Here is a 17,137-nt window from a genome sequence, read left to right as displayed (position 1 = left end):
GAAGGAAGAAAGAAAGAGAAAAAGAAAGAAAGAGAAAAAGAAAGAGAAAAAGAAAAGAAAGAGAAAGCCGGATTCCCACATGGTGATCATGGTTCAAAACACTAGCCTGGTCAACCTGAAACATACAAACCATATGTTCAAGTGCTCAAAATCCAATAAGCTAGTGAACTGGAGGAAGATTGTGGAGTGACTAGACTATAGAGGGTGCTCTTTCTCTCTTTCACTCTCACTGATGCATGCCCATGCCTTATCATTAATAAAAATGAAAATTTTGAAAAATGACAAGACACAGTTTCGACTTCCCAAAACTTGCCTTTTATCAACAAAGAATATCAAAATTATCCATTCATTATCAAATGGAAGTCTGAATTATAATTGATTGAATGATAAACATTATTTTTTTCAAACTTCTATTTTTATTTGAGCTCTTTTCTTGTTGCATTTTTAAAATGATATAATCACTGTTAAACCAAGTTTAAAGCAATATAAGTCATTTAGAAAACTCTAGGCCAATGGGTCTCAAATCTCAGCTGTACTTAATCCCCTGGGGCATTTTTAAGCTAAACAATGTGATTGAATGTATATTAAAAAATAAATAATAAAAAAAAGATTCCCAATACTTATGTGAAGATAAAGATCAATTCAATTAGAATGGGGAGGAGGGGACATCTAGGCATTTACTTTTTTAAAGCTCTTCAGGTGATTCTAATATGCAACAAAGGTTGAAAATCACTGCTACTCAAGGCTAAAATGAAATTACATTTTCACATTTTAACTACATTTATCATGAGAAAATAGCAAATATGTATAATTTATATATTCACATTAAATAAAATCATATAATATTTACAGGAGGACTTCAAAAAGTTCATTGAAAACGTGTATTATGAAAAAATATCTACATGGATTTCAAAATTTTTTGCACCAAAATAAACTCTTACTTAATTCAATTCTCCACAAACTTTTTCAAGTCTAATCATATTATTCAAGCAAAATTAGGTAATGCCTTTTTTTTTTTTGGAGTGATTTTTTTTCACTATAGAGCATGTGCGCTCACCAGACAGACAGAGAGAGACATAGAGACAGAAAGCGAGAAATCACCCCCCGGGGAGATGGTCACACCGCAATCCAGACGTGCCCGGCATCAGTTTTAAGCCACCAGGTCCGGGACGTGAATCGCAGTCGACGACATGGGAGTCCAGCGACATAGCCATTACACTAACTGCTGGTTCCCAAATTAGGTAATGCCTTCTAAAGAAACAACTTCAGAACATTTCATTTTGGGGGCCCACAGATGGTGTAGCGGTTACATGGCTGACTGCTGTTCAAATTGTGGACCCACCGACTTAAAACTCACACCAGGGGACCAGCAGTTGGCATAATGCTACGTCTCTGGACTCCCATGAAGTCGACTGTGGTTTGAGTCCCAGACCTGGTGGCCTAAATTCACACCGGGTGCGTGTGCATGTGTGCCCAAGATCCCGAGAGGAAAATCGAAGAGAAGGGATTGAGGTGTGGCCAACCTCCCTGGGGGGGGTGATTTTTTGCTTTCTGTCTCTCTGTCAAGCACATGCACCCTATAGCAAAAAAACTCTCAAAAAAAAAAAAAAGAATAAAGAAACAAACTCATGCCAGGCACGTGTGTGTGCACTCTCAAGATCCTGAGAGGAGAATGGAGGAGAAGAGATTGCAGCACGGCCATGCCCCCTGAGAGATGATTTTTTCCTTTCTATCTCTGGCAAGTGCATGTGCCCTATAGTAAAATTCTCTCTTAAATAGAAAGAAAGAAAAGAAAATTTCACTATTTTTATCAGTGTAAATAAATAGATCAACTCTATAATATGTCAGCTCTATATTTTCTAAAGTTGATTTATTCATTCTGTACCATGAGAAAGAAACAGAGAGAAAGAGTTCATCCCCAATAAGGTCCCAAATACTTTATCCACCCCCAGCATGCACAAAATCCCAACATGATGTATAAAAGGAGAAATATTGTGGCATAACCACCCTCCATTGGGAAATTTTTTTCAGGCAAGAGTGTAATTTAAAAAATAAAAAATGGGGATGAGGTGGAAGAGTGGGAATCAAGGAGGGGAGCAAAACATTTAACAGACAGAAAAATGGAAAATTATCTGTTGATGATAATGTATAGGGTAATATCTTCGGGCTAATATGCAGAGTATTCATACTGAGAAATTCATTTTGTATGTTGTAAACATGTACAGTGATTAAATGTAAAAAAAAAATAAGAAAAGAAAGAAAAAGATATTACACACCCTAATGCCATATACAGGGGCAGATGACACTTATTTGGGAGTTTTGAAGGGATCTCCATGACTAAAATTAAGCAGTTTCTTCTACTTTTCCCTTCTAACAGTTTCTATAAGATTATTAGACAACCTACTAATGAGTATTTACTAAATGTTTTTGATATATTTGCTACCAGGGGATAATGGGATTTATAATCAGTTGTCTTAAATTTCTCTTATAATGAAGGGAAAAAAAAGCCAGAATAATACTTTTTTTTTCCTGCATTGTGACAGGACCACAGAAGGAGATCTTATCCAGTCACTTAATTTTAGAGACATGAAAATGAGTAGAGCCTAGAGTGGCAAACATTATTTTATTCCAAGTCTCTAAACTATTGAGTAACAGCCAGTGATGGATCTCTGGTCTCTTGACTAACAACAATCTAGTGCTCTTTCTTACATGTTGCAAAACTTGGCAAATATTCTACCAGCCCAAGTCAGTAGAAGTGTCAAACTAGCTGATGTCAGTGACATTTACATGTATATGTGCTGGAATGAGGTATGGCTTCAGAAAACCATGGCAACGTACATTCTGGAAAATAAAACTTAAATAAAGAAAATGCTACACTATACTCTTTGCCATATAATCTTATAATATATATATATATTTTGTAGGTGTAAAATTTATTCACCACACCATCAAAAATTGACTGCCAGATTATTTTGCAAGCTAAGAAAAACAAACCGTTAAGTTTAGTAGATCAATACACTCTCCAGGAGATATTTATTCTCTTCATTTGGCAATCAACTGGTTACACCTGCTTTTTTCTCCATAACATGCACATAGAATTACCTTATACAAAAAGGCCCACCAGACATTCAATTAGCCCAGCTGTCACCCATCTGTTGCTACATCTATAAATGTGGCAGTTCGCTGGTAATTACTCTTCTGATAATAATAAAAAATTTTACATCTTTTTTTATTGTGACAGTCTCTTACTTCTTCCATCCAAACTACCCTTAACTTTTTTGGGGATCCCAAGTTTCCAGAACTATCCAAGTATCTGATACTCCAAAAGAAAGTACAAATGTGGCATTTACATTTAGTGATTTGGAAGTTTACAGATGTGATCTCAGTATATTCCACTGAATAAGAATCTAGACTAGTTGATAAAGGTCTGAACTTGTTCTTCTACTCCCAATATGACTGTTAACTCCTGTGATTACCTGTATTTGTCTGCAACTGCATTGCTAATAGAAACACCTGAGACTGAGTGATTTATAAAGAAATAGATACACAATAGAGTCACAATTCTGGTGGCTGGAAAGATATAGGGCTGGCACCATGCTAGCCTACATCACAACATGGGTGACAGAAACACAAAGGGTGGCAGGCAAATGCAGAGAGGGTGTGGTCTGTATTTCATGTTGGTCTCTCTCTCTCATTTCCTCTCCTTATAAAACCACTAGGACTCAATCATGCCCCACAACCAGTCAATCACTAATCTCCTCATAAAGTCCTCCCCCTTCAATATGATAATTGGGCCAACTTTTTACCCTCTTAATCCTGTTCCAATGGTTCAGCAAATTAATTTGGGGGAGATGTTTTCAAACTATCACAGTCTTAGTAAAATGTGTTACTATCTGTAGCTGAGTTTTCCAAACTAATATTTGTAGGGGAACTGAGCTCTACTTTATTTTACAAAACTTTTGAAATATGGCACATGGTTATACAAATGTTCTGGGATATCACCTATGTAATGACACTAGCAAATCCTGGAAATTTTAGATATATAAATCTAGCACAGCTTTTATTAAGAAATAAATAAATAGTAAATACTGTCATGAATTTGCATAGCACTTTATATTATTCAAAAGGGTTTTACCAACAAGGCATTTACTGAGTACTTGTTAATGTCAGACATTGTGCTAGGCACTAGAAGTATAAAAATTATTAAGATCCAATCACTTGCTTTGGGAGACTTTGAGACAGCTCAATAAATAAAATGTAGGTGTACTTTTAAAGTTCCAACTCAGTGGAAATACAGAACAAACTGATGAAACAGATAGATAGCAAACTATAAACTTAATTGTTCATTAAACCTGTACTGAAGTATATGATACATCAAAGGTCAATGTGGATTTCATAATCTGAGCCCCCGAATTACACACTTAATCACTTAGCATAATTACACCAGAAAAACAGGACCAGCCCCTAGAAAACAAAATAGAATACATGCTTCCTGTAGGCAACTACCTCCAAGGAGGCAGAAAAGAATAAAGGCCTGAGCTATACTTGCTTAATTTCTTTTTCCAAAATTGCCAATCAAATATTTTATTCCTCCCCCATCTCCAGTTAAAAATGAGTAAGAAATATATCAAGGCCAAAAATGTTACATTAGTGGATATCCTTCTATCTATTAATAGAAGGAAACAACAGAAGTGAAAAGAAAGCATTCTTTTCAGTGGCCAGTAGATGGCGCGGTGGCTAAGGCACTGGATTCCCATACGGCTAATCATGGTTCAAGTTCCAGACCTGGTGGCTTGCTTTCTAGAGAGAAATGAACAACCCTCCGCAGGGAATGGTCAGGCGGTGATCTCCTTCCTCCAGTACATGAGATCTTGGGCACTGGCAATGCATGACCAGCATCAACACAGCTGGACTTTTAAAAAAAATATTTACTGGGACCAGCAATTGGCGTAACAGCTATGTTGCTGGATTTCCCTGTGTTGGGCCACTGTTCAAATCCCAGACCCTGTGGTTTAAACTCATGCTGGGCATGTGTGCGTGTGTGCCCAAGATCCCAAGAGGAGAATGGAGAAGGAATTGTGGCGTGACCAATCCCCCCTGGGGGGTGATTTCTCGCTTTCTGTCTCTATGTCTCTCTCTGTCTGTCTGGCGAGCACATGCGCCCTAAAGCGAAAACCTCTCCAAAGAAAGAAAGAAAGAAAGAAAACATTCTCCCACTCCAACACTTGTGCTAGAAAACCTGATCACAATAATATTCACAGCAACCCTGTGGGGCAAATAAGAAGTAATTAGTATACCTGTTTTATGATAGAGGAAGCTGAGATCTAGGAGTCATGCAGCTAGATTAAAACCAAGACAGAATTAATATCTCCATTTTTGTGGTATGAATTTGGACATTTTTACCAATAACATTAGATGATGGATTTGCCTGTGAAACATAGGCTTTGATTCCAAACACTTCTGTGACGAAGGTTCTGACAAAAACATCTATCATCTTGTGTATAGAGTTGTTTGCACATTCAAATCTTCTATATCTTTTCTAGGTTTAGAAATAAAATATTTTTTTAAAAAAGCAAAAGCAGAGATAAGCTTTAAAAAAAAGTCAAATGCCACCATCGTAATGTTTTATAGAGAAAGCAGGCAGGCAAAGGTGAGGCAAACAGATAAGGGAGACAAAAAAAAGAGGCAATTATTCAATGCTCAGTGTGAGAAAGAATGCATAATTTAATCAACTTGTACTGTATTTCTATAATAATGATTAGTCACAAACATATGTATTTTACATGTTTTAGTTTCTGAGCTGAGTATTATATACATAAAGTGCTACGTAAATTCATTACAAGGAAGTTATTACCTGTTTTCTTTTTTCAGATGGGAAGACATATTTATTTGTAATAGATAAGTGATTATTTTCACGTAATCACTAGTATGTGTTCCTGTCACAGTTTGAACCTAAGACGTCTGACTACAGAACCCATACTCTCAGGCAGTTTATTTTACTGTTTCATCAGTCAAAATCATAAATTGATTTAGATCTGGGTGGAGCACATTCCAGTAGGTAAAAATAAAATACATTTAAATCAGTTATCTTATTTTTAAGCTTCTAGTTAGATACAGAAGTTACCAATATTAAAAGGGCTTAAGAATGCATATGGTACATAAGTGAAAACAAATGAATTAACAAGTACATGAGCCCAGAGATGAATTGGAATAAAAAATTATTAGAGTGGCGGGACCAACAGATGGCATAATAGTTACATCACTGGACTCCAGCGTAATTCACTGTGGTTTGAGTCCTGGACCCGGGACTTAAAACTCATGCCGAGAGGAGAATGGAGGAAGAAGGGATTGTGCCATGGCCATCCTCCTTGAGGGGGGTGGGGGTGATTTCTCATTTTCTGTCTCTCTCTCTCTCTTTCTCTCTCTCTGTCTCTCTGGTGAGCACATGTACCCGATAGCAAAAATCTCTTTAAAAAAAAAAAACAAATAATCAGAGTGGAAAAGAGTTAAGCTGACAAGCAGGTGCTAGGAATTTGAACTGTTTAAATGGGAAAAGCTGCCTCTGGAAATAGTCAATTCCCATTTGTGGAGGGACTTCCCACAAAGTCTGAATGAACAAATACTGCGTGGATCAAATCTGGTTCTGGTTCTTTTATATAGCATATGAAGAATGTTCGACTCTGAGATTCTATAATTTGGTTAATTTATTTTGAATAGCAACTATGTGCCAAGGACTGGGTTAAACTCCTCTCATAAAAGGGAATAAAATATACCTTCAAATAGTATCACTTCCAACACAATTTTCCAGTTACACAGAGATGAGTGTGGGAAGGAACACAAGGATGTAAATATTGAAGACGTATAGTTTATTGGAAGCCGTCATGGACACTGGTTACCATACCAGGCTAAGAGGTCTGGGAGATTGGGAGGATATAATATTCAGCCTCAAGGAATACCATACACAAAGGCAATGAGGCATGCAAGAGTAAATTCTGAAAAGCACCAGAGCAGGAAGTGGTATAGTGTGGTTAAGAAGGCAGGATCTGTGGGACCAGCAATTAGTGTAATGGCTATGTCGCTGGACTCCCACATAGTTGACCGCAGTTTGCGTCCCGGACCCAGTGGTTTAGAACTCACGCTGGGCACGTGAGGAAGGTGGAGGAGAAGGGATTGTGGCGTGGCCATCCATGATCACCCCACACACATTCACCCCTTCCCCAATCCTATTCCCTTTTCCCACTTCTGGTTACATTCACCAATTTTATGCAATTGACTCTTAGCTTCCACTAATGAGTGAGAATGTATGGTATTTGTCTTTCAGTGCCAGGCTTATTTCACCAAACATTATTTCCTCCAGGTTCACTTAGGCCAAATGACTAGATTTCCTCCTTTCTTTCTAAAAGTGATTGGAATTCCATTGTGTAAATATAACACATTTTCTTTATTTGTCAGTTGTTGGGCACTTGGGGAATTCAATGTATACTTCAAAATTGAAGAGTAGATTTTGAAAGTGCAGAATGCAAAATAATGGTAAATGTCTGAGGTGGTGGATATGCTTATTGCTCTGGTTTGACCATTACACAATCAATGTGTCCATGAAGGTGGGGGGAAGAGAAGCACCCTACTATAGGGACGGGTCATATCACAATCCATTTCTCCCAGGCCTCCAGCTCCTCAGTATCTTGGTCAATTGCACACACAACCAGCATGTTTCAGGAGGACAAGGCTAATGATCTGAGTCACAGTCAGCCATGTGGCTTTCAGCACTGTAGTCCAACATGCTACCAATTGTGCCACAGAGGTTGGGCCCATTATATTGTTGATCTATTTTGTATATATTCTAAATTCTTCACACAGAAAGTTTAAAAGAGATAAAATAGGGGGGCCAGCAGGTGGCGTGGTGGTTAAAGGCACTGGACTCTCACATGGTCAACCATGGATCCGGTTCTGGATCTAGTGGTTTCCTTTCTCACTTTCTCTCTCTCTCTCTCTCTCTCTCTCTCTCTCTCTCTGTCTCTCTTTGACAAAATTGGGAAATGATAATAAATAAAGTTAAAATAATTCTTAAAAAAATAGAGAGATAAAATACCGACCAGCAGATGGTGTAATGTTTACATCATTGGACTCCCACATGGCCAACTTCAGTCCAAGTCCTGGACCCAGCAGCTTGAAACTCACACCAGGCACATGTGTGTGTGTGATCAAAATCCCAAAAGGAAAATGAAGGAGAAGGGATTGCAGTGTGGCCATTCCCCCTGGAGTGTGATTTCCTGTTTTCTGTCTCTGTTTGTCTCTGTCTCTCCAGCAAGCTCATGTGCCCTATAACAAAAATCTCCCTCTTAAAAGAGAGAGAGAAAGAGATAAAATAAGGCCAGTTGGTGGCATAGTGGTTAAAGTAGCTGGATCTCCAGCAATTCCACTCCTGGGTATCTACCCAAAGGACAGGAGAATGCTCAGTTGGAAAAGCACTTGCACATCTGTATTTATTATGGCAGTATTCACAATTGCTAAGACATGGAACCAACCCAAATGTCCAGAAACAGATAAATGGATTGAAAAAGTATGGCACATATACTCCATGGAATACTATTAAAAAAAAAAAAAAAAAAAAAAAAAACAACAGAAAAAAACAAGATCCTGGCATTTGATACAAAGTGGATAAACATGGGACTGGTGGTTGGCATAATGGCTGTGTTGCTAGACTCCCATGTAGTCAACCACAGTTCAAGTCGTGGACCTGGTGGCTTAACCTCACATCATGCGCATGTGAATGCATGCCCAAGATCCCGAGAGGAGAATGGAGGAGAAGAGATTGCAGTGTGGCCATCCCCCTGGGGTGTGATTTCTCACTTTTTGTCTCTCTGTCTTTCTCTTTCTGGTGAGTGCACGTGCCCTATATCAAAAACTTCTCAAAAAAAAAAAAAAAGAAAAAAGAAAGAAAAAATAGAAAGTGGATAAACACGGAAGATTTATTGTTGAGTGAAACAAGTCAGGCTATGAAAGAGAGACAGTGTATGTCTCCACTTAACATATACCAACTGTCCACACTTTATGGTAGAGACTGAAAGATTGGAGGTTATAAAAGCACTGAAAATTCTGATGGACACTGGGGATAATGTGGAAGGAGAGTGGGAGGTAGAAGAATGTAGGAAAGGAAATTTGGGGAAAAAACTGGAGAGGTAAGACATTTGTGGCACACAGATATGATTTATTACCTGTTGATGATGACATGCAGAGTACTCTCAACAGGACTGGTTGGAGTTGTATATCATGCTGGGTAAAGTCTCTTTATAATATAAATGATGTATAGTGATTGAATATATAAATTAATAATAATAATAAAAAGAAGCTGAGTCCCACATGGCTGACTGCACAGTTTAAATTTCAGACACGGTAGTGCCTAAATCCTGAGAGAAAGGAGAAGAGGAGATTGTGGTGTGGCCATCCCCCCAGGGAGTGTTTTTTCATCTTCTGTCTTTCACTTTCTCAATGTCCAGTGAGTGTACACTCTTGCTGGCAATTATTTTTTTGAGAGAGAAATTTTTTCCATTCTCTTCTCAGGATTTTAGGTATGAAAGACACTCATGTACCCAGCATATTTTAAGCAGCTGGATCTGGGACTCAAATTGTGGTTGTCTATTTGGGAGTCCAGCAACGTAACCATTACACCATCTGCTGGTCCCATTTCTGGCAAATTTTTAAAAAGGGATAAAATATTTAACTCTTTTATCATTTTTCTTACCAATGTTTTCTAATTTTTTTCTTAGTTTTCTATAGGGTCAAGGTATTTACTGAAGAGAGACAGAGACAATCTGTTCTCCTCTCGAGATTCCGGGCATACATTAACACATGTTTTATCAAGCCCATGGGTCTGGGACTAGAACCACAGACTTGGACATGTGAAAGACAGTCATTTTGACCACCATGTCACCAACTGGCCCACCAACTTGTCTTTATTTATTTATTTATTTAGTCCTATTGGACTCTTGCACTCATTGGAGAGAGAGAGAGAGAGAAATTGTGAAAGCCAGCCCGGGGGGGGGGGGGGATGACCACACTGCAATCTCCTGTCCTCCATTCTCTGCTCTAGAGTTTGGGCACACATGCACACAGCTTAACCACCACACCATGTAACTGGCCCAGAATAATATGATTCTATCCATACCAAAAGCAAACATTAGATAAGTGTCAGAAAACTAAAAGACCCCAAATCACAGTAATATTACTCCAGCATAATCATTTTTATTTGTTCTGATTACTACTATGGGTGATCAACAAAGTACAAATTTATAAACAAAATGTGTAGTCTTGTCTCGTTGCGAATGGTTCATGTAGGGAATACTAATCAACTGCAGGTAGGAGACAAAGATTGGAAAATGGGATTCCTGGGGTTCACACCGAGAAAGAAAAGGGAAAAGAAAAGAAAAAGAAAGGAAAGAAAGGGGGGTAAAGAAAGATGAAAGAAAAATGGTGACATCAGTCTCAGGTTGCTAAGACAGTTGCCTATTTATTCACCTTATTCAAGATAAGATTAAAGATGCCAGAGACTTGGGACCAGCAGTTGGCATAATGGCTATTTCACTGGACTCTCATGTAGTCAACCACAGTTCAAGTCCCAGACCCGGTGGCTTAAACTCACTCTGGGCACATGTACATGTGTGCCCAAGATCCTGAGAGGAGTATGAAGGAGAAGGGATTGTGGTATGGCCATCCCCCCTGGGGGCTCATTTCTCACTTCCTGTCTCTCTCTGTTTTTCTGGCGAGCACAAAAAAAAAGATGCCAAAGACTTAACATAGTACTAAATAAATGTATAAATAGTCATTAAGGCTCATAATAAGACCTGATTACTTAAGATCAAGGTAAGGTTCAGGAAAAATGCCCAGTGCACTTTCCTGTCAATGCCAGAATAAATTTTCTCTTTGCCACTGTCAGCATCTTTCCTTGCCTGTAATTCATAACTGTGAACCAAAAAAGTAATTGTTCACAAAGGGAACTATAAAAAAAATTTAAAAGTCACTTATGGCCACAACTAATGTTAATCAATAAAGTAGACTATTTTCCTCAAGGAAGTAGCATTCTTTTTAAAATCATAATTCTTAACCAAATTTTCTCAGACCATAACAGTAAGGAATGCATTTAAGACTCTCATTCTTCTCTAATTCCAATCATCCCTAATGTTATTTTTTCACTTTAATACTAAAATATTTTAGCCTTTCTTTGTCTATAGAGCCAGTTTTGTGATGTTCAGTTGAGTAGCTTGGAGGTTTTCCTTGGGCTATTTCATCATTGATTCCTCCATCACCTAATCAAAATGAAGCTAGAAAAAGACAAACTTTTTATCTGGATTCTTAAGAAGAGACAGCTAGAGATTGAGTGATCTGTCTCTGCCAACCTTACCACTGACTTTCGTGGACTGGAGAGCATTTACTTTTGTGGTACTAGTATTCTTGTTTTCCAAAGAATGTTTATTATTTTTTTGCAATAATTATTTACTTAATTTTATTCATTATTTTTTTTAGTTTGCTACAGAAAACCTGCACTCACTAGAGAGAAAGAGACAGAGAAAATGACAGATTTAAGAATGTAAGGTTCTTTGTTGAAAACAATGTGCATGGTTATATCTTGATTTGATTATCATTCACTGCATGCATGCTTCGAAAAACCCTATTGTACCCCTATGAAGATGTATACCAGTTAAATGTCAATAATAAATTATAAAATAAAAAGTAAAATACAAAAAATAGAGATTTAGAGCTTAGAAAATGTCTTCTCTCAGATGCCCTTTTTCATTTAATCACTTTCTCAACTGTGTACATTTACAGCATACTCAAGTGTAAACCAGATTGCCAAAACAATGAAACCATTCACGATTCATAGACTTTCTACATCCATGGGAAAAAGAGATCTCATTTTGCCAATAATAAGAAAAGTCTCTGCAGCACTCTGAATTTCACAGGGAAGTTTTCTTTGAAGTTGTTTTTTGACCTAAAAAAAAAAAACACCTTATTAATTTAGAGCCTGGGACAACTACTATCACTTCATTATTGTAGTTTTGCTGATTCTGTTTCCAAGTTTGTTTTTCGTTTGCTTTGGTTTTTGGTTTTGGTTTTTGGTTTTTGGTTTTAGTACATTAAATACTTAACCCCTGCTATGTGAGCATGCAGTCAGCAGATGGCGATTGTATGCCACAGCCCCCAATGTTTGAGCTGTAAAACATAAGCTGAAACTTGTTTGAGATAAGAAACATCCTTTTTCACTTTCCTTATATTGAAAAACATATTATAAACTTTAAAAAAAAACTGAATCTGAAAATACTTTAAAGCAAATGTCAAATAACTGAATTCCAGGATACAATTTTACTCACCCTCCCTCAAAAGTTATCATATAAATTACCTACCCCAACCAGATACCAGCATTTCATTAGAATGCTAATCTTTCTATCTCTCATCACTGGGATTTAACTGTTTTCCTGATTGTTTTAATCTTCAATTTATACCCTTGACCTGCTCACTCCTGCCTTCCCCAATGACTTAGTCAAGCACAATATAGCCACCTTGCTGACCTATCCCAACTAAATGAATATTTCTTATTCTCTCTCTCTCTCTCTCATTATGGTTTTTTTTTTTTTTTTGGGGGGGTTTTTGCTTTATTTTTTTCTCGCCAGAAAGACAGAGAGAGACAGAGAGACAGAAAGCGAGAAATCCCCCCTGGGGAGGGGGGGATGGCCACACCGTAATCCCTTCTCCTCTATTCTCCTCTCAGGATCTTGGGCAAGCATGGACACGCACCCGGCGTGAGTTTAACCCACCAGTTCCGGGATTCGAACCATGGTCAGCTACATGGGAGTCCAGTGACATAGCCATTATGCTAACTGCTGATCCCTGTCTCTTCATCTCAGTTTTCTGATTCTTTCTTTTTCTCCCCAGTGGCTTGAAAATCATGCCTGGCACGTGTGCATGTTAGCCCAAGATCCCAGGAGGAAGATAAAGGAGAAGGGACTATGCCATGCCATCCCACCTGGGGGTGATTTCTCACTTTCTCTCTCACTCTCTGTCTCTCTCTCTCTCCCTAAGGCAAGAGCCTCTTAAAAATTAAAAGTAAAAAAAGCAAACTTTAAAAAATATGCCCATGAGTCACTTGCTGATAATGAAATCTGAAATAGAAATTGCCTCAATTTAAAAGACAATATGTCATCAAGCAGGCAATTCTGCAAAAGAAAATAAGCAGAACATTACCTGGCTGTATCAGAAGTCCATCAATTCCGAACTTGTGATAATTCTAGTCAAAGTTAAATGTTTCAGTGTCTAGAAAAATAATTCTTCTCATCAATGTAAATAAGAGTCAGAAGTAATCTATTTAACAGAATTTTAGCACATTCATGATTTACATGAAAATGAATGTTACTAATTATAAGTGATTGTCTCACAGTTGAACTTTCCATAAATTTCAGTATGTAGAGGCCAGCCCACAGCCTAGTAGTTAAGAGAACCAGATTGTCTGTTGATGATAACGTGTATGACAATTATCTTTAACTGGACTGGTGTGCAGTATATTTATGCTGGGAAAATTCATTTTATAAGCTGTTGTGATGTACAATGATTTAATGTATAAAATAAATTTTAAAAGAATCCAAACAAAAAAAGAGAGCCAGATCCCACATCGCCAACCATGGCTTTTATCCCTATCACCTTAGTGGCTTTTAAAAAATACCGCGAGGACATCACCTTAGTGGCTTGAAAAACATGCCGGGAGCATGTACATACATGCCGACAATTCTTTTTTTAAAAAAGAGGCTTTTACCTTAGGGTACGTGCACATGGGAGTGGGTAGGTGGGGGGTTGGGGGAGAAAGAGACAGAGAAAGTGAGAAATCACCCCCCAGGGGGAATGGAAATGCCACAAACCCTTCTCCTCCATTCTCCTCCTGGGATCTTAGACACACGCACACATGCACCTGGGATAATTTTGAAGCCTCTGGATCCAGGACACCGACCATGATCAGTCATGTAGGAGTCCAGCGACATAATTGCTACACCATCTACTGGTCCCCATGCCCAAAGTTCTAATAGGATGGAGAAATAAGGGAAAAGGGATTGTAGCGTGACCACACCCCTTGGAGAGTACTTTCTCCTTCTCTTTCTCTGTGTGTCTCTTTCTCTGTCTCTCTCTGGCAAGCTTACCTACTCTATGAAAACAAAACATTTAGTATTTATGGCTGCTCATTGTGTAATATAACTTTGTTGATCCTGTGTGCTCTTCCCGTTTATCCCAAACACTTCTATTTGATTGTTTTGTTTTTGTTTTTCAGCATAAAGGAATATCTCTTACCTCTCTAAACACTAACTATTGTAGAGGAACTAGGGTACCCTCTTCCACAGTCCCAGTTTCTTTAGTCAATCATGGGCAGAGCAAAGAACCTGAATTGTCTCACATTGTTAATATTGTGTGAGGGAACTTCAGAAAGTTTTTGGAACAGGCTAGCCAGGTGACTTGGTGGTTAAGGCAGCTGGGTTCCCCATGGCTAACTGCATGGTTTGAATTCCAGGCCCAACGACTCGAAAAACAAGTGCATGTGTGCACATGCCCAAAATCTTACAAGGCACATGAAGGAGAATAGATTGCAGTGTGGTTATCCCCTTTGTGAGGGTGCTTCCTCATTTAATCTTTCTCTGCCTCTATTTCTCTCCAGCAAGCACATAAACCCTATAGCAATAAATAAATAAATAGTGGAAATATGAAATTTAAGTACCTTTTTTATTTTGGTGCAAAAATTTTTGAATTCCATGTATCATTTTTTCTTAATATGCATTTTTCATGAACTGTCTGAAGACCCTGCCTATGACTTGCTTGCCATTGACTGAGTACCTAGTTGTGAGAGCACTATGCTAGTGCTTTCTTGTGTTGTTTCTAATTCTAAAATCCCTGTGAGACAGATATTTATATCTATATTTTTGAGACTGGGAAAACTAAGTAATGGCTGTACATGTCTTTGATCAAGGCTACACAGCTCTTAAATGGTACATTGGGTTGAAAACCCAAGTCTTTCAGCACATAGCCTTTGTGTGGCCTTTCCGATTCTGTGCTACCTTCAAAATGCTTGTTACAGGGAAGTTATATGAGGGTTTGTGCTAGTCCTCAAAGGAACAATGATGCATTTCTTCCAAAAGAATGTATAATTTGAGATTTTCCCTTGAAGTGGCCTTGCTCCTTATTTTAATTCTTTTCTGATTTAGTGCAGTTTGACTGTGAAAGCCTGTAGCTCAAAGGCCCCTCTACATTGGTAATCTCTAGTTCTCAGGTTAATGTTAGCATGTCTCAGGGGAAGGCTTTCTTCCTGATGACCTTGGCAGGAAAAGAAGTTAACCCCTCCTCAACTCAGTCTGTAGGCAACAGCAAAACATGAGATGGGCCTCTTGTTTTTTTGCTTCAAATATCTCTTGATGTAAATCCCCAGAGTCCAGCCAAGGCAAGCTTAGAGGGCAAAGCAAAAATCTTCTGTAAATGCAGAGAAGCAAAGTTTCCAGGAAGCCAGGGATTACACAGGCTCCTCTCAGCCCTGCTGTCAATGAACAAGCAAAGGAATCAAGCATAGATAAGGAACAAGCAAGATAAGGGAATTTCCAGTATGGTCTAAAACAAACTAACAGTGAAGAGATAAGATGTTTGCAAAAAACATAAATAAATAAACTTTGGAAGTCCAAAGGGCTAACCTCTGACAAAATTGTGAAGGAGGTTGTCTGTTTTCTCTTTCACTCTATCTGTACTCATGTCTCCTACCATTATACTCCTCCACCTGAGTTGTCCTTGAGCTAATAAATACTTGTTGAATAAATGTATGTCTGAGCCTCCTAGCCTGAGGGTGCCTCCTCTCTGCCACTCCCTTAACATATTTCTTGTTCTGAAGCATCCTCCCTATCCAAATCAAAACATATTCCTTGCTGTAACTTATTGTCATTTAGAAACTCTAATTAAATTCACTTGGTCAATTTATCTACCACAGAAGTTGATGGCTAATAATGATTTAATGCATTATCCCTACCAGATTACATATTTTGATGGGGTTTTCAAAATCTTAGATCTGTCTTTTCCCCTAGACTATCTCTTCCTCTTTCTCCACTTATGAATCCATAAATTCCATGGTTTTTTTTTACAACCTTTACAACAGCAGCAACAATTCTGTTTTGACTATGTAAGATAAAGTACAATTGGGCATAAGAAATGTGTCATTTGTTTATAAACATAAATGAGGCATTACTTAAAAGCCCTCAACTCCTTAACTTGAAAGAACTTGCAATTTAGCTGGGGAGACAAAATTAACACATAAGAAAAGTCAAACTACATAGCCAAAACATAGTGACCTTCCTGGATTTAAATTTTTGGACCATCAGCTGACTTCGGTGATCTGATACTATCTAGCAGAGGTAGGAGGCATCAGGGAAAGACCTAAAAGGGTTTTTGTTTGTTTGTTTTGTAGGGATTTTAGAGACAGATTTTTGCTATATGAGTGTATCCTCGCTGGAGAGACAAGAGAGAAAGTGAGAAATCACACTCTATGGAGATGGCCATACCACAATCCCTTCTCCTCCCAGGGATATGAGGCACACACACCTGCGTGATGTGAGTTTCAAGCTTCCAAGTCCAGAACTCTAACCACGGTCAGTCATATGGGAGTCCAGTGCCTTAAACACTATGCCACCTGCTGACTTCAAGACCTAAAAGTATGATAGTATCATCAAGGAATATGACAAAAGCGATGGTAACTAAAGGGTGGAGGATCAATGAAGTACTGACAGAGTCACAAATACACTGTTAAAACAAGCCCATAGCCATGGTGAGGCAGTAAGAAAGCTAGAAAATGGAAGCAGGAAAGGGGGCTGGAGTGTCTTCTGTGGCTAGATAGAAAAACCAATCAGGGCAGAAAATTCCCCAATCAAGGTAACAGGCGGGATTTCCAGTGGGGGATGTGTAGCTGATTACACCATATTTGATATAGCTAATGAAATGAGTTAGTAGGCCCGGTGACATTTGGTGTAGCCAAAGAGATGAGAACAACCAGTGAGCCAGCCAATGATCAGCAGATATGACCTAGATTAAAATATTATAAACCTCACAGAATGTAGCTGCTAGGGCCTTTTAA

Source organism: Tupaia chinensis, unplaced genomic scaffold (genome assembly GCF_000334495.1).
Source record: "Tupaia chinensis unplaced genomic scaffold, TupChi_1.0 Scaffold144991_2, whole genome shotgun sequence".
Taxonomy (NCBI): Eukaryota; Metazoa; Chordata; class Mammalia; order Scandentia; family Tupaiidae; genus Tupaia; species Tupaia belangeri.
Note: the sequence above shows the minus strand (reverse complement) of the source record.